Source organism: Saccopteryx leptura, chromosome 8, assembly GCF_036850995.1.
Source record: "Saccopteryx leptura isolate mSacLep1 chromosome 8, mSacLep1_pri_phased_curated, whole genome shotgun sequence".
Classification (NCBI taxonomy): domain Eukaryota; kingdom Metazoa; phylum Chordata; class Mammalia; order Chiroptera; family Emballonuridae; genus Saccopteryx; species Saccopteryx leptura.
This window is the reverse complement of record NC_089510.1, coordinates 4553697-4572736: the sequence shown is the minus strand read 5'-3', so window position 1 is coordinate 4572736 and position 19040 is coordinate 4553697. Positions and strand designations below refer to the sequence as shown.

The 19040-nt window shown below is 46.4% G+C and overlaps 1 protein-coding gene across 1 annotated transcript in view; it reads left to right on the top strand.

The window, feature by feature from the left end:
- The window catches only part of LOC136380074 (phospholipid scramblase 2-like), a 42431-nt gene that overhangs the window by 22552 nt on the left and 839 nt on the right, over positions 1-19040 (top strand). The gene's annotated exons all lie outside the window — the stretch shown is intronic.

The window sequence follows — 19040 nt, the reverse complement described above, 5'->3', positions numbered from 1 at the left end:
AAGTGATCATTTTATTTGGCTACGGGATCCGCGGTGCAGTTTTCCTGGTCTCCTGGCTCACTCACGCACGCATGCGCTGTCAGTGAAGAGGTTTGCTGGGGACAGTCTCACCCCTCGGTCGTAGACAACTGTTGTTATCAGGCATTGGGGTCCACGGGCCACATATCTTTCCTCGTGCAGGAGGCTCGCCGGAGCGTTGACACAGGATGACTATGTAACAAAAGCAGCAAGCTGGCAAGCTCAAAGTGCTTCTCTCATACCTAGGGATGTTCTGTCGGCCAGAGCAAGTCACGTGGCCAAGTCCAGGTTCAAAGAGCAGAAAGACAGACTCCGATTCTTTATGGGAATTTGCTAGAAAATATGATCTTTTCTTTTCTCCTCTTACCTTACTCAACCATTGTCCCCCTCTGCTCAGAATTATTTCACTCTCCCCACATGCAAAACATCTTCCAGCCTCTCAGGACTCCCCAGAATCTCTTGATCAGCTACGGCTTTAGGCTCAAGTCCAGTGTCCCACGGTCTTCACCTTTTGTGAATGCAAGTTAGCATATCTTGGATGAGGTGCCTCCTGACTCAGAGATGTCAGAATGAAAAGGACACGTCCGATGTTCCATCGTCACCCAGAGTCACAGTACCCACAGTCAACACGTGGAGTTCTCCTGCAGTCCCAGGTCAACAGACCTTTCAGAACTGAGATGGGCGCGAGTTGCCCAGTTCCGCGTGCTCTGGGCACCGAGGGTGTCCTGCCCTCCGCCAGCGGCTCTCTACTAGTCCATTGCCCTCCACGGCTGTGCCTTCTGGGATCTTAGCTCCGCCTTCTGAGGCCTCTCACACTTTCTAAAGTAAGTGGCCATATTTTTAGCTGTGTCACTTCAAGTTGAAGACAGAAGTTCCTTTTCCCTTTAAGCTATCTCAGTCTGTTTTTAGTCTAGGCTGGTATTAATTCTCATAAAAACTGTGTGGTTTTTTTTTATGTATCAGATTGAGTTCCCTCCATTAAAAAAAGAGAAAAAAAAATAGCAAAGCCACATCCACGCCTGTGTTTGAGACAGGCTACTGTCTTTGGACTTCCTCGTAGCTGGTCCAGCTGGTTTATAGGAAGGCTGGGTTCCAGAAGCAGCCAGAAGACACACCCACAGGCACAGGCACTCTCAGTCCTCTGCGGCGGCAGGTTCTGAACATCCCATTGGACAGCTCAGGTCACATGCCAAATCCACATCCAAGGGATTTTGAAAGAGATCTCATTGCTTGACAGGAGGTGCTGTAAAATAGTGTGGACATTTTCTTTTTCACAGTGTACCAGATTGTTGAAAGGTGATTTTTCTTTTATTGGTATTTGCTGTAGACTGAATGTTCGTAGTCACCCCCAAATTCATGTGTTTAAATGTAATCTGTCATGTGATCATATCTGAAGGCGGGGCTTTGAAAAGGTGATGAGGTCATGAGAGGGGGGCCCTCAGGAACGGGATGAGTGCCCTTATCAAAGAGGCTGCCTTTCCTTCTCATCATCCAGTCAGAGCCAGTGGGTGGCTGTGCACACAATCGTCATTTGCCACTAAAAGTGATTATACTTCACACTTCCCAATCTTTATGGGTTTTCTTTCTTTTTCTTGTTTTTCTTTTGAATTGGAGAGGAGATTCATTATAATGAATGAAAGTAGTGACAGCAGACATCTTTGCCTGACCAGGCAGTGTCACAATAGATAGAGCGTTGGCCTGGGACGCTGAGGACCCAGGTTTGAGACCCTGAGGTCACCAGCTTGAGTGTGGGCTCATCCTGCTTGAGTGTGGGCTCACCAGCTTGAACACGGGATTATAGACATGACCCCATGGTTGCTGGTTTGAGCCCAAAGGTCACTGGCTTGGAGCCCAAGGTCGCAGACTTGGTCACTGGCTCAGCTAGAGCCCCCAGGTCAAGGCAATCAATGAACACCTAAAGGCCACAACTACAAGTTGATGTTTCTCTTCTCTGTCCTTCCAGTCTGTCTTTCTGTGCCTGTCTGTCTCTCTCTCTCTCTCTCTCTCTCACTCTCTCACTCTCAAAATAAAATTAAGTAAAATAAAACATTTGGGAATTGTTCCATCATGCTTTATACTCTGAAAGGATTGGCATAATATTGGTATTTTTCCTTCCTCTTTAAATTTTTGTTAGCATTCACAGGGTCTTAATTGAGTTTGAACATTCATCCTGTCACTCCTAAAATAGCTACATATGTTCCCGTTTTTCCTCGTGCAAAATTTCTTCCCCTTCCACAAACAGCAGGCCCACAACTGCGCTGTGTTTTTCAAGAGAAGCTCTTGTTTCATATGTAAGGACTATGCTGCCATATTCCAGGAAAAAAAGAACATCCAATAAAGAAAGAGTCAGAAAGAGCCTCACGATTCCACTACCTGGCAAGTGCCTTTGTAGTTAGCTAAATAATTAGCAGAGGTGTTTGTCCATGCTACTGAAGAAAGATTTATGCTAATTAATGACTCATTTCATCTTATGCTAAGATGTTAGTTTTAATCAGTGGCTCACTTTCTCTTTAGCTAAAACATTGGCGAAATCACGTTGGGACAATAAAACCCAGAGGCAGAAGCTAATTGGAAACATTGCTTTTATGTAATGAAGCACTTACACCTCCATTGTGGGGATTCATTAAGTTTTAGTTTGAGGAAGTTTTCATGTAACTCCCCTAAAACACGTGAGATGGCGATGGAAGAATAAAATTGCCAAACTCATGAAATACAAGGGGACCTTTGGCAATTCATTTAAATTTTTTTTTTCACTAAACCTCATCGAATTTTTCCTAGGTGCTCCAAAGATTAAAAACAAACACACACACACACACACACACACACACACACACGAACAAGGCAGTAATATTGTACGACTTGAGTCGCCCAGTAGAGAGACGGAAACACATCGAAACCTCTATTCGGAGGTTTAAAGGCGACTTTTCTTTTATTGGTATTTGTTTAAATACCAATTTAAAGGTGATTGTTTAAAGGTGAATTTTCGCCCTGGCCGGTTGGCTCAGTGGTAGAGCATCAGCCTGGCGTGCAGGGGTCCCGGGTTCGATTCCTGGCCAGGGCACACAGGAGAGGCGCCCATCTGCTTCTCCACCCCTCCCTCTCTCCTTCCTCTCTGTCTCTCTCTTCCCCTCCTGCAGCCGAGGCTCCATTGGAGCAAAGATGGCCCGGGCGCTGGGGATGGCTCCTTGGCCTCTGCCCCAGGCGCTAGAGTGGCTCTGGTCGCGGCAGAGCGATGCCCCGGAGGGGCAGAACATCGCCCCCTGGTGGGCAGAGCGTCACCCCCTAGTGGGCGTGCTGGGTGGATCCCAGTCGGGCGCATGCGGGAGTCTGTCTGACTGTCTCTCTCTGTTTCTAGCTTCGGAAAAATACAAAAAAAAGGGAAAAAAAAGTTTAAAAAAAAAGGTGAATTTTCTTTTATTGGTATTTGCTGTAGACTGAATGCTTGTAGTGTACTCAGAGGTCCCTGAAGCCAGCCCTGGCCAGAGGGCAGGATTACTCTCAACATATTGAGCAAGTGAAATACTTCTCATTTCTGTCCGGAAGGGGACATCAGAGGCTTTAGAAGGCAGCACATGCAGACCTGAGACTCAGCTCCGTCAAGTCACATGTCAACGATTGTATTTGGGGACAAGTCATTTTCAGTTTCCTCATTGAAATGTGACCATGCCGATTAAACGACTAAACTCCCAATGGTTACGTTCAGCATCATATATAGATTACACATGTGAATTTTATTCTGGTGAGTTGACCGGTAATGAAAAGAATTTTCAAATAAGAATAATGAAAATTAGTGATTTTAAAATCTTGCTCTTGGTGTTAGAACAAGAGTCACCATAAAGGAATCTTTGTTTCCTTCCCCCTCCCCCACCCCTGTGGCCATCCGTTTCATCCGCCATCCCTGCTGTGAGCCACTCATCACAAGCTGGATTCACCACCAGATCACTTTAAGGTCACAAGCATTTGTCATGTAAATACAGTTATGTATATAGAATTAAAAACGTATCTTGGGCATAATACATTCCACATACTATATTCTTTTTTTTTTTTTTTTTTTTTTTTAGTGAGGAAGGGAGAGAGATGAAAAGCATCAACTTGTAGCGGCAGCACTTTAATTGTTCATCGATTGCTTTTCATATGTGCCTTGACAGGGGGAGGTCCAGCAGAGCCAGTGACCCCTTGCTCTCAAGTCAGAGACCGCAGGGTCATGTCTATGATCCCACAGTCAAGCTGGCAACCTTGGGGTTTCAAACCTGGGCCCTCAGCATCCCAGGCCAACGCTCTATCCACTGCGCCACTGCCTGGTCAGGCCAAGTATATTGTTTAGAAAATCAAAACCACAGGAAACTCACGCTCCTGCTGACACTTCTGTCTGTGAGTTTGCCTCTGCATTTCCGTGATGGTAGTGGCTGCGTGCCCGGAGCCTTTGCCAGATAACCTATCCATCACTGTGAGGTAGCAGGGCAGGAATTAGTCATCCCATTTCACCAATGAGAAACACCAAGTCAGAGGGACGAAGTGAAATACCCAAGGTCACCAATCAAAATTCCCGTGGCGTTTGACCCTCCTATTGCAGGATCCACCGTCAGTGTGATACAGACAATAGCTAACATGTCACTTACTCTCTAATGAGCCCTTTCTACTTACTGACCCATTTAACCCTCCAGCACACCTGTGAGATAAGTACCAATGTGAACATCACCCCCTTGTTACAGGGGGGAAACTGAGGCAGGAAGAGGTTTGCTGATTTCCTCAAGGTCTCGCTGTTATTCGGTTACAGAGCTGAAGTTCACATCTAGGTGGTCTGGGTCCCCATGACACATTTTTATTCTCTAGCTGTTCTCAGGGACCCTTCCCCCCACCCGGGGGGAAGCTGTCCAACCGTCACCAGGAAGAAACCGAGCCCAGAGCGGGTCTGCCTCTGGCCGGCCTGTAGTGTGTGTGGGTTCTTGACTTCGGACAGGAAAGATTTCACCGCACGAGTCCAGGTGACGTTGAGAGTCCGTTTGTTAAAGCTGGGGGCCAGTGCCACCAAGGACGGGCTGGGATAGAAGGAGCAACGGGAGAGAGCCCGGGCGGCGCTCTGCTCTGGCCCCCTAGACACGTCACGGGAGAGAAGTGACCCACACTGGGGGAGAAGGGGGCAGGAGAGGGTATGCTCCGGAAGGACCCCAAGCTGACTCCCCTCCTCTTCAGGGTGTACTCTGTTTTCTTAAGGCGGGAACTTCAGCGGAGGTCTCAGCGCAGAATCTCGGCGCTTCTGAGTCACGGCCGCTGGACCTGAGGTCAGCGTAGCCTGGCTGGCTCCGTCTGCTTTTGCTGCTTTTCTGGGCCTGGAGCTGAATCATGTTACATCCTGGCGAGATAGGCCGCAGCAGACCCAAAGTAAATTTTATACGTTTTATTGCAGACCTGCACAGGGACTGCAGGCAACCCATGCAAGGGAGCACTGCAGCCCCCCAAACCTGTGCAGGGATGCAGGTAACCCACACAGGGGAACACTGCAGCCCCCCAAACCTGCGCAGGGACTGCAGGCAACCCACGCTTCCGAAGAGACTGGGGCACTGCAGCCAACCAAACCTGCGCAGCCAACAAACTGCGCAGGGACTGCAGCCCCCCAAACCTGCACAGGGACTGCAGCTCCGAGCTTCTAAAATGGCTCCTTTTTTATAGGGTGGCTATCTAGGATGAGCAAGCATCATACAGAAGCTGATGTGGCTGTTAGTCATTGGCTAGGGAGGTCGTGCGCAGTTACGGGGGGGGGGGTATTACTCAGTGGAGAATTTCAAACATAAACTTCTGATAAGGGTCTCTGACTCAATGCAGGATGTTGCTGAACTCTTTGTTCTCAGCGTCACAGGGACCTTGTACACTCTTGGCAGCCCCAGCATGTCAGTACTCCCTGAATCTAACAAATCACAACTGAAGCCTCAATGTCATCCTCAGTTTGACCAGAGCTGTCTCCATGGTCAACAAACTCGAGGCTTTGTTCCTACGGATTTTCTGTTGCTGGTCAGATCCTCATGGCCCCGAAGGACCACGGCTTAAGGGAGTGGTCATGCCAGGGCGTGCATGGGAGTCGTAGGAAGCTATTCTCTGGACTCCTGTTCCCCTTCTAAGGGGGTATAAGACCACATAACTAGTCACATGCCGGGAGGAGAGGTCAGGGGCGGGTCGCAGCCCCACCACCAGCTATATGAAAGGTCAGGGAAAGGTCAGGGGGTCTAAACCAGCGACATGCTAGGGGAGGAAAGATCACCCTGGGAGTAAGGTCCTTCTTTTCCCAGTTTTGCCCGTCGCTAGGCATCCAGGACTTTCCGCCCTGGTGGCCTTCTGTCCCTGGTCCATCGCCCTTGCTCTGCTCGTGTCTGTCTAACTGCCCACCACACGACCACAGTGATTCCTGGGCCACGTAACTGGGTTATTCGGAAGAAAAGGAAAAGCAGGATCACCCCATCAAAGGTCGTGCTGACGGTCGGGACATCCCCACAAGGGTCGGCGGGGGGTTGTGGCCCATGTCGCTGGTTAGGGCAGGGTGAAAGGTCAAAGGTGGCAGAGTGCAGACAACGGATGGCAGAAGTCAGCAGTCCTCACACGATCAGACTCACTAAGCGCTTGGTGGGTTCCGCCTTGAGCGTTCAAAGTCACAGGTTCCAAATTCCGTTCTCTGAGCAGGGCTGCCCGACGCATGGCGGGAGGTCTGGCGTCTGTGGCCCCTGTCCCTCCAGTGCCAGCAATGTCCCTAACCAAGTGGCACACCAAAATGCTCCCCTCCCATCTGCAACATCAACTCTAACATGCAGTCCATCCTGGGCTGTGACTCTCCAGTCCGAATCCATGCAAAAACTTGAGGGGCGATCTTAACCAGGAGCCACGGGCAATTCACTTGCCCGACCCCAGGTGGCGGGGTACCTGGTCTTGGAGCAGCTCCCAGTTCCTGGGGATATACCTTAAATTTCTCCTGGACAAGATCTCTATTTTTCCTTCACCTCCTGCTTCACAAGCCACGTACTAGAGAGAGATTCTGAGCTCATTCAGGTTGATAAACCCTCATCAAGGTCCAAGTCCTCGAAGAAGCAAAAGGTTTCCCTGACGCTCTTCTGGGAAACAGAGTCACCTGGCTGGCATGGCAAGGGTGGGCTGTACCCACGGGTAGGGTTTAAAAGAACTAAAGCAGGAGAAAGCCCCAGGATGTAACCCAAAGGAGAGAGAGCTGGGGAGCCATTCTGAGCCCACGTCCTTCCAGACTGTCAGAAAGCACAGACAAAATGCTAATGCCGCCAGGTCTCCAGGGCAGAGGCTTCCGGTGAGTGAGAAAGAGGATGGAAAGTCAGGAAGCTGACGGAGGTGGATTTGAAGAGTTAGGAGACCAGGGGGCCCTGGTCCTGTAGCTCTGTTGCTTAGAGCGTTGTCCCAGGACACCAAGGTTATAGGTTTGATCCCCAGTCAGGGCACATACAAGAATCAACCAAGGAGTGCATGAATAAGTGGAACATCAAATCGATATTTCTCTCTCTTTCTCTCTCAAATCAATAAATAAAAACAATTAAAAAAAAAAGTGTTAGGAAGCCAGGAACATTAGCCTAAGGATGGTCTGCAATGACAGCCAGACTGTGGTGCATTTGGGCTCATTATTTATTATTCTTGCTGGGTGGTGATGGTTGCATAACTTTCTGAAGTCACTTTGAAAGAGTAAATTTTATGGAAGAAGAATTGTATCCTGGCCCTGGCAGGTTGGCTCAGTAATAATAATAATAGTGTGTCGGCCCGGTGTGTGGAAGTCCTGGGTTGGATTCCCGGCCAGGGCACACAGGAGAAGTGCTCATCTGCTTCTCCACTCCTTCCCCTCTCCTCTCTGTCTCTCTCTTCCCCTCCCGCAGCCAAGGCTCCATTGGAGCAAAGTCTGCCCAGATGCTGAGGATGGCTCCATGGCCTCCACCTCCGGCGCTAGAATGGCTCTGGTTGCAACAGAGCAACGGCCCAGATGGGCAGAGTATCGCCCCCTAGTGGGCATGCCTGGTGGATCCCAGTTGGGTGCATGCAAGAATCTGTCTGCCTCCTGCTTTTCACTTCAGAAAAATACAAAAAAAAAAAAAAAAAAAGTATCCAAGTAAATATATATATTTTTAAGTATATGATTGAAATAGATTTTTTTTTTTAACTGCAGAAGCAGGGCCTCCTCGCTCCCTGGCCCACAGGTGTCCCTGGCGTTCCTGACCCCACCCGCCCCTGCTGGGCCCGCCCAACCTCGTCCAGCTGCTGATCCTTGTTCCCAGCGCCCGGCTCTCTGGCTGGGGCTGGTCTCCTCTGAAGGCAGGTGCGCCTCCAATGATCCAACGACTGTCACTAGTGACGAGGTCATTAGTGGAGACAGCCCTGCTCTCCCTGTCCCCTTGCAGCGCCACCTCACCTCCCGCCCTCACACCCTTCCCCGCAGCTGCTGGACAAAGAATGGGGTGGGACTGACCGCCTCCAGGCGAGAGCCAGCCACACGAGTGCGGGGTAAACACGCCCAGGGCGGAGCATTCCAGCGCATGCCACCAAGGCCCGGAGGCTCTCATGGTGCGCCCTGAGCAAATGCCACTACGGAAGCGCGTGCTGCCCCTGGTGTCACCGGCGATAGAACGAGCGACAGCAAGAAGGAAGGGTAGATTCTGTCGTCTACTGAGAGTCAGTAGGCTGTCCCCACCCCCGACCCGGAGGGGTCTGGGCAGGGCGGCCGGTCCACGCAGGTCCACTCGGGAACACTGTCACTAACTCCAGATGCTTCTTCATCCTCCACCAGGGCAACCACGCGGAGCTGAGCGCCACGAACCTGCGGGTCACAGAGGAAGGACCCTGGCGGGTAGGAATGTAATGGGCTCTGTCTCCGTGGTCACCACCCGCAGGGTACGAGCCACCTGGCCCCACGCAGCCTGTCCTGGGAATGAGTTCTGTCTGATCAGCACCCTCCCGTGGTCCTTGTACAGGAGAAGGGGGCGGGAATGAAGCCCCTGACGGGCCAATGAAACCCCGCTCTGCCCGCAATCACAGAGACAGAAGCGCGTGCTACAGAAACACGAACGAAGCAGTTAAGAACCACATGTAATACTTTAAGGCTCCCGAAACTGGTCAGTTTCCCGCTTGGACCTCTTGGGTTCCCTCCCCTTTAAGGGAGCAGCATCTCAGTGACTGTCTAATGCATGCCTCATTTAGCAAAAAAAAAAAAATAATAATAATAAAATAAAATAAAACGAGAGAGAGGGAGAGAGAGCGAGGATTCATGGGCACAGACAACTGGGTGGTGATTGCAGGAGGGGGGAGGGGACTGAGGGTGTAACTGGTGACGGACAGACGGAGACTTGGCTAAGGGGGGGGGGTGAGCACAGAGGGGGATTAAGGTCGGATTAAGGGGGATTAAGGCCCTGGCCGCAGAAGAAAATATTGGGCTTCTTAAAGAGAGAGAAAGCCCTGGCCGATTGGCTCAGTGGTAGAGCATCGGCCCAGTGTGTGGAAGTCCCTGGTTCGATTCCCGGCCAGGGCACACAGGGGAAGCGCCCATCTGCTTCTCCACCCTTCCCTCTCTCCTTTCTCTCTATCTCTCTCTTCCCCACATGCAGCCAAGGCTCCATGGGAGCAAAGTTGGTCCGGGCACTGAGGACGGCTCCATGGCCTCCACCTCAGGCACTAGAATGGCTCCGGCGGCAATGGAGCAATGGCCCCAGATGGGCAGAGCATCGCCCCCTAGTGGACATGCCAGGTGGATCCTGGTCAGCACATGCAAGAGTCTGTCTCTCTGCCTCCCTGCTTCTCACTTCAGAAAAATACAAGAGAGAGAGAGAGAGAAAATAAAAATACATGTTAACCATAGTTTTAAATAAATAAAAAATATTATGTACTATTAATGTTAAAATTGCACATATGAAGCCAAACTTGGTGTCATTAGAAAAACGTGTCAAGTTGGGATTTTGTGAGGGGCCTTTCAGAAGTCGGGTCCCAGGGCATGAGCCTGGTGCGCCTGCCGTTAAATCCACCTCTGGGTGAGCACCCAATACGATGTACAGAGATGTGTCGTTGAATCGGGCACCTGAAATTTGCATCACTTTGTTAACCAGTGTCACCCCAATAAATTCAGTTTATAAATAAATAAATGAAATAAATACCCTGGTCAGATAGCTCAGTTGGTTAGAGCATCGTCCCTGAAGCTCGGAGGTTGTCAGTTTGATACCCGATGGGGAACAGATCGCTGTTCCTCTGTCTGTCTGTCTGTCTGTCTCCTCTCTCTAAAATCAATCAATAAAAAAATAAAATAATGTTTAATAAATAAAAGTTAAATTAAAAAAAAAAAAAGAAAGCATGCCTTATTTAGTCTATCTTGTGAGGGTGACCTAACACGTACCTTTCAAACAATGCTTCAGTGCAGAAGGTGGAAGCTCTGGGGCTTGAAGGGCTGTGAACGCGCTTCCTTACCCTTTGTTAAAATATTGACATAGAAACAGAATGGTCCTCTGGAGATGGGATCACGCCCGCCCCTGGTGTAGTACTGCAGCTGTTCAACTGGCAAAGGTGCACTACCGCCATCTAGTGGTCCATTTTGTAAGGACAGACACACCTATGGATCCATACAGCACACAAATACATGACCTTTCTTTCTATGTGGGGGGTGCGAGAAATCTAAAATAAAATAATGCTTGTTCCATTTTTTTAAGCTGCAGATATAATTCCTTACTGAAGGTTTTCAGATGAGGAAATTGCGCAGTTCTGGTACAAAAAGATGAGTGAAACAAATGGAAATCTATTTGCTGGCTTCTTCCTACCTCCCTTTGATAGGAGTTACCCGGGTCAAGGGCAGAAGTGGGAGCTGGAAGTAGAAGACGATTCCAGAACAAGGGGGTGTGTAAAAACAAGAAACAGAACCGACAGAGAGCGCTGTATATGGGGAGTTTGCTAATAACTGGGTCCCGATGAACTTGGTGTTGGGAAGTGACAGGAGAAAAGGCTGCAGTAAGAGGCAGGTGGGCCACGTGTGTGTTCTAAAGTGCTGGGCTTCCTCCTGCACGTGGAAACGAGGCACTGAAGAATTTAAGCAAGGGATGAATGTGGTTTAAATTGTATTTTGGTTACTTCATGATGACTGTATAAAATGAAGAGTTTGGCCCTGGCTGGGTTGCTCAGTGGTAGAGTGTCGGCCCAGCATGTGTATGTCCTGGGTTTGATTCCCAATCAGGGCACACAGGAGAAGCAATGATCTGCTTCTCTATTTCTCTCCCTCCCCTTTCTCTCTCTCTCTCTCTCTCTCTTTCTCTTTCTTCCCCTCCCACAGCTTGATTGGTTTGAGTGCATTGGCCCCAGGAGCTGAGGATGGCTCCAAGGAGCCTCCACCTCAGGTGCTAAAAATAGCTTGGTTGGGAGTAGCCCCAAATGGACAGAGCATCCGCCCCAGATGGGGGCTGCTGGGTGGATCTGGCTGGGGCTCATGCAACAGTCTGTCTCTCTATCTCCACTCTTCTCACTTGGAAAAGAAGAAAAAAAGAAAAAAATGAAGAGTTTGAATATCTTAGAGATATTAAGAATAAAAAGAATAAAATTCCAGGAGAAGTATTTGGGAGGTAAGATGGATTAGAAGTGGGTTACAGGAAGAGAAATTTTGAGAAAAACTCCTGGTTTCAATGTAAGTAGATTGTGGCACTACCAATCAAAACAGGGAACATACACAAATATGCCTGGGCTAAAATGAGCTTTGTTCTGAATGTGGAATGCCATTGTGATACCCAGTTGACAGCGTCCCGGAGTCTCTACCTGAGGGCAGTGAGTTCTGGAAAGAGAGGTTTGGGAATTCTGAATACATGGACAGTCATTGAAAACATTTTAAAAGCAAGATTATCTAAAAAGGACTTGCCAAGTAATGTAGCCAAAGGCACATAGCCATTTAAAGTTTATGTAGAGGCCCTGGCCAGTTGACTCAGCAGTAGAGCATCAGCCTTGCGTGTGGAAGTCCTGGGTTCGATTCCCGGCCAGAGCACATAGGAGAATCGCCCATCTGCTTCTCCACCCTTCTTCCTCTCCTTTCTCTCTCTCTCTCTCTCTCTCCCCCTCCCACAGCCAAGGCTCCATTGGAGCAAAGTTGGCCCCGGGTGCTGAGGATGGCTCCATGGCCTCCGCCTCAGGTGCTAGAATGGCTTCAATTGCAGTGGAGCAACACCCCAGATGGATAGAGCATCGCCCCCTGGTGGGCATGCCAGGTGGCTCCCAGTCCGGCATATGCGGGAGTCTCTCTGTCTGCCTCCCCACTTCTCACTTCAGAAAAAAAACAAAAAAAGATAAAGTTTATGTAGAAAATATGATCTGAGTTCAATAAATAAAAATTTTTAAAAATTTAAAAAAATTAATCAAGCCCTGGTGGGATAGCTCAGTCGGTTAGAGCAGGGGTCAGGAAAATTTTTGGCTGAGAGAGCCATAAACGCCACATATTTTAAAATGTAATTCCATGAGAGCTATACAAGGACCTGTGTACGTTATACATTATCCAATAAAAATTTGGTGTTGTTCCAGAGGACAGCTGTGATTGGCTCCTGCCACCCGCAACCATGAACATGAGCGATAAGAAATGAATGGATTATAATACATGGGAATGTTTTATATGATATTTTTAACATTATTATTTTTTTTAATTTTTTAATTTTATTTATTCATTTTAGAGAGGAGAGAGAGAGAGAGAGAGACAGAGAGAGAGAAGGGGGGAGGAGCTGGAAGCATCAACTCCCATATGTGCCTTGACCAGGCAAGCCCAGGGTTTGGAACCGGTGACCTCAGCATTTCCAGGTCGACGCTTTATCCACTGCGCCACCACAGGTCAGACACGTTATTTTTTAATTAAAGATTTGTCTACGAGCCAGATGCAGCCATCAAAAGAGCCACATCTGGCTCACGAGCCACAGGTTCCCGACCCCTGGCTTAGAGAGTCAGCGGGGAAGCTCAGATGTTGCCAGTTCCATCCCTGGTCAGGGCACAGACAGGTACAGATTGATGTTGCTGTCCCTCTCTCTCCTCTCTCTCCCTTCCTCTCTGGCTAAAATCAACAAGTAAACTTTTTTTTTTTTTTTAATTAAAAAAGAAGAGAACAAAAAATATGACCTGAGTTGCAAAAGAGTCAATGAACTGCAAAAAATATGAGAACCGGGAGGGTGTGTGTGGGTTGTCAGGGAGCGGAGAGCCTTCAAGGGTCGTAAAGAAAGACCGCATTGTTTCCACTGAATTTGGAAACCCAGAGGTCACGGGTGACCTGTGCCAAAATTATTTCCATGGAGCACGGAGAACCAAGCCAGATTGCGGGTCGTTGCGACCTGCCTGGGGAGAAAGACAGGAGGAAGTCCGGAAGGACTGGAGACTGGAGACTGAAAGCAGCCTCGTGGGGGCCCCCCGTCAACCCTGTCGGGACAGGGAGCCCTAGAAAGACATTCGGCGGCAGGCTCCTCCCACCCCGCACGCTGAGCTGCGGGGACTCCCTCCTCGGCTTTAAGGTCCAGTCTTTCTGCAAGTTCTTCTTCTAGCTGAAGCCAGAGAAGCATTTTTTTTATAATATATAAAAGTCATGAAAGTGTCTGAAGGCTCAAAAAACAAAACAAAACAAAAAAAACTTTCCACATTGTACAATGAAGCATGACTTTCTTCCGAGGCTGGTTTGTAAATAGCCTTTATTCGGTTAGGAAAGTTCCCTCACAGCGCAAGTATGCTAGAAGCCTTTGTTGTTGTGTGTGTGTTTTTCCTTTTTTCTTCACTCAGGAGTATCGATGTTGTTGTTGTTTTTTATCATGAATGGATATTGAATGCTGCCGCATGGTTTTACTGCAACGAGTGACACACTGTGATTTTTTTTTCTCTTTCTATTAATGTAGTGAGTGACACTGATTAATTTTTTTTAACACTAGGCCAAAATTCAAAATTACATAGTTGGAATAGATCCAATTGTTCATAAAATTAAAAAAAAAAAAGACAGTCAATATTCTTTTCAGTTATGAGGAGAAAAGAGACTCCATAGCAGATAGAGGAAGAAGTGGAGAAAATAGATGACTTTTTTGTATGTTTTGTATTATGCCATTGTAAAAAAACAAAAGAAAACAAATTCAATGGCCTTGTTTCTGAGAACTAAGTATCAAATTGCACTTTTAACAATTTCTGTGTGTAGTTCTGGGCATTTATTTTCCTCTCCATTTATTTAAAGATCATTTTAGCTAGTTTTTTTTTGTTGTTGTTGTTGTTGTTATAAATTTTTGTGTACTAAGTTGAATGTATTGATTTTAAAAATTTTGACTCTTCTAATCAAAAGCATTGCTTATAGGCCCTGGCCTATTGGCTCAGTGGTAGAGCATCTGCCCAGCATGTGGAAGTCCCAGGTTCAATTCCCAGTCAGGGCACACAGGAGAAGTGCCCATCTGCTTCTCCACCTGTCCCTCTCTTGCTTCTCTCTCTCTCTCTCTTCCCCTCCCGCAGCCATGGATCGATTGGAGTGACTTGACCCTGGGTGCTGAGGACGGCTCCATGGCCTCCACCTCAGGTACTAAAAAATAGCTCTGGTTGCAACAGAGCAAGGGCCCCAGATCAGCAGAGCATCGCCCCCTAGTGGGCTTGCCGGGTGGATTCCAGTTGGGGTGCATACTGGAGTTTGTCCCTGCCTCCCCTCCTCTCACTAAAAATTAAAAAAAAAAAGCATTGCTTACATTTACGACATTAAAGGGAGAAATATATTCTGTTTTGGAACAATGACTAAAATCAAGAAACAACAAAGCATGTGTTGTGGATATAGATTTTGTTTAATAAAAAGAGCTTCCTAACAGCTCAGCTTCTCCTAGCAATGAACCGCTTTAAAATGTTACGAGTCTGTGAGAGAGTTCCAATAACGATCAGTTAGCTTGTATTGGAATAACTCTCCCAGAGAAAACAATAATAGACCCTTGAAAAATTTATGAAAACAACTATTTGAAGACATTGGAGAGCAGTCCAAAGCAAACCAGAAACCACAGGGGAATGTGACCAGTTAGAGAAAGGAACTACAGTAACTGAGTGAGACCCAAGTTGACACAGCTTTTCCTCCCCCCTGTGGGCGTTCTAGAGACCCAGGGTGCAGGACAGTGAGATGTCAAACAGAATGCTCCCGTCTTACTGACTGTGATGACAGTGAGGAGCTCTCAGGCTCCCATAGTGGCTTTCCATTGACGGTAACCTCAGGAAGTAGGGGACACAGCGGGAAGAACATTGATACTTACCTGTAAACAGCCCTCCACTCCATGAAGGACCATGACCACTGAACTGTACGTGTATCAGGAGACTCCTGTTATGCCAGCAGCCGACACTGGTGGACAGAGACCCCAGGGGCTGTGCGCTATAAGGAAGTAGAGTTTGGGATCTGAGTGCTAGAGGGGCTTGGTAAAACTTTCAAGCATCTAATCGGCTAGCCTTTCAAAAGCATGTATCAAAGCCTCCAGAAGTTCAGTATGATCAGTCTTTACTTGTTTGTCAGAGAAGAATCAATCCTTTACAGAGAATGGAAACAGAATCAGAATCTTTACAATATATTATCTACAACATCCTGTACAAAAAATAAATAAATAAAATCAATATAGAGCCTACAAAACAGTAAATTGTGTGACTCATTGCCAAAAAATGAAACAGCCTGTAGAAACAGATTCCAAGGTGAAACAAATACTGGGTTAGAGTAGAACAGGGAATATAAATGTGTCCAAGAATTTAAAGAAAATAATGGTCATAATGAATGAACAGATGTGGACTCTCCACAGAGACATGGAAACTGTGAAAAGAGACAAAAGAAATACTAGAACTGAGAAGTAACATCTGTAATGGCTTAACGCAAGACTGAAATAAGGCCAATAAATTCTGAAGAATGATCCATAAAAATTATTCAATTTAAAGAGAAAAAATGGAAAAAAGTAAGCAAAGTCTAGGTGACTTCTGAAGTAAGATTATGTGGTTTAATGTCCTTTCAGTTCAACTCATAGAAGGGAAAGACAGAATGGATTAGGAAGGTAATTTAAAAAAGTAATAATTGAAAGTTTCCCAAATTGATGAAAAATGGTAACTTACATATTATGGTGCTCACAGAAGGCCAAGTACAAAAAATACAAAGAAAACCACACATAGACTAAATGCAGAATAAATAGATAAACTTAAAACCAGAAACATAAATACGATAAAAATGGAAATCAAAACTTATAGGGGAAAAAAGATCTTTCCACCCAGAATTCTATACCCAGTGAAGATCCTATTAAAAAAATCTATACAATATATATATACGTGTGTGTATATATATATATGGTCTACTGGAAAGTTCTGTCCGTTTTTGGAATAAAACAAAACACAAATTTTTCTTACTATCAATAAACCTTATTAAATAATATAATTGGCATTATTATTAATGATTTCTTGCCAGCATGAGGGCAATTTGTATATCCCATTTTTGAAAAATGTTTTATCTTTTGATGCAAAAAATTGAACCAGTGCTTGTTTGATATCTTCTTCATTTTTGAATTTTTTGCCCTTCAAAAAATTTTGTAAGGACAAAAACAAGTGATAGTTGGAGGGTGCTAAGTCTGGGGAATATGGTGGATGCAACAGACGTGCTTCTGTAGCATTTCTTCCTTGTTGAAATTCGTAAAAATTACAGTGGCGTAAATGAACCTTATCAGTAGCCATGGGTACACTATCGCTTCACACATAAGACTAACGTGGATCAACTTTGATTTAGTTAATTTGCTACATCATTATGTATACATTAAGTGATAAAAATAGAGAGGCACACATGCGCCAAATAAACATGTGCTTACGTGTCGAAAATTGTTGTTTTATATCTTTCCCCAGATATACAAATAGCTGAATTTGTTTCCAGTTGTAAGGCAGAATAGGCAGTCCCTGGGTCACAAATGGGACAGGCTCTGTAATTTTGTTCTTAAATTGAATTTGTATTTAAATTAGAACAGCTACATTTACCTATTAAATGGAACTTAGGCAGATGTTTGTCTTAATAAGGTATTTATTTTTACCTCTCTGTGCATACAATTGCTTCAACACTTTCAAACCTGCAGAAACCTATCATTTGTAACCAGGGGACAGCCTGTACAAAAATAAATGGCTAAAGAAAATTCTCCAAACCTGAAGAGATGTGACAATAGATAAGCCCTTATCTACAACAACAAAATGAAAAGCACATAACATTGTATTTATGTAGGTAAGTACAAAAGCTCAATTTTATGTAAAGTGGTACAAGGTTAACTCTTAAGCAGACTGTAGTAATATAAGAAAAAACAAGTAAAAAGAAATCAATGCAAAGAGAGGTCACTAAGGAATGTCAGAGCAAATAAAAATAGGATTAGTACAGAAATAGTGAATTTTGTCATCCCCGGAGCATTTAAGTTGAAATATCTGACCAGGAGTTTCAGAAAGCGACATGAGTTTCAATCCCTCTACTTCTGTTACTGGAACAAGCCGGGTTCTGGGCAGCTCAGCCCATCAAACACAACCTGGACTTAGTGGGATGTAAGTGTCTTTAAGCGGAGAAACCAGCAGCCTGAGAAGGCAGGGGAATTCTGTCCACAGAGCTGTCTTAACACTCTCCTGGTGTTGCCCGTCGTCGGTACAGAGGTCGGGGGCGAAAGAAACAGAAGGAGAGAGTCCCTGCTCTTAGTAACAGCGAGCAGGAGGTGGGGATTCAGTTGCAGGAACTTCCGTCTCCTCTGCAAGTTCTTCTGATGCAGCACAGGCCTGGTCAGCCCCAGTTCTCTCTGGAGTCCTAGGTAAATCTTCAAGGCAGAGGGGGCAGGTGTCTCCCGGGAAGAGCCCAGTCCTGGTGCCTCTGAATCGTCTGTGGAAAGACTCCCTATTTTCTCAGGATTACAAAGTAAAGATGAAGATGGGTGCACTAAGTTTCTAGTTAATTTGTAGGCCTTGACTTTTCACAGTCAATCCTGTGGGTAGACTTTTATAAATGATTGGGATTTAAAGTCCCCTAACTGTCAGGTTCCTCCTACCCCCCCCCCTCCCTCCCCAAGGTAAGCTTTCTTCTACACCCTGCAAAGGTAAACTTTCTGCTACATTTCAAAGTAAAGGCCAGGGAGCCATTCAGAGAGAGAACAGCAAGCAGATGTAACTATTTTCTAACCCTTTACACATCTCCTGTTCATGACACTACAAGGCTACCATTTCTGAAGCCAAACTCCTCACTTTGGGGGCTCCCGTTAGTTACTGCCCTCAAAACTTGTAACGTGGGGCACAGGACACCCTTTCAAGTATTCCTTGATCCCAGCAGTATGTTTCACAAGACCTATTCTGCTCCGGAACTTTGTCATCTGTCACGTGGCCTTTATCGATGTTTTCTTTTATGAGCTCAAATTCTTAATCTTACGAATTTAAAACAAAGTTAATGAATAGTATCGTATTTTGTGGTCATTTTGACAGGGGCTTGTGTTATGCTTTCAACAGGACACCCTCTCTGGTCCTGGCTGGACCCTGGCCCTGGCGGGATAGCTCCGTTGCTTAGCACATCCTCCCAACCGCTCCCAGGTTGCGGGTTCGATCCCCAGTCGGGGCACACACAGGAACGGATCAATGTTCCTGTCTCGTTTTCTCTCTTCCTTCCTCTCTCTATCCCTGTATCCACTATCTCTGTACTTGGGTAATGTCTTGTGCAATTATTACTAAAAAAAATACACTATGAATTAAAAAAAGAAAAACAACAAACGATTCTCAGTCAGGCTAACAAATGGCATACACACAAAGGAAACGGAAAATTCCAGAACTCCAATCCCTCAAGCCTTCCCCTATCCAAACCAAGTACTCCTCAGAACTTAATGTAATTGACTTCCGTCCAGTTCCGATTTTTTACAAGGTCAGGGACATTTAGAGTGTCCTGGTTCCTGGGCGCCTCCCGTGAACCACCACAGACCTGACCTCATTAGAGTAAAAAGGGGTTTTGCGCCTAACAAGGGCAATGAACGTGGCCTTTTTTACCCGAGTCAGAAAACAACAGGCACCCTGCG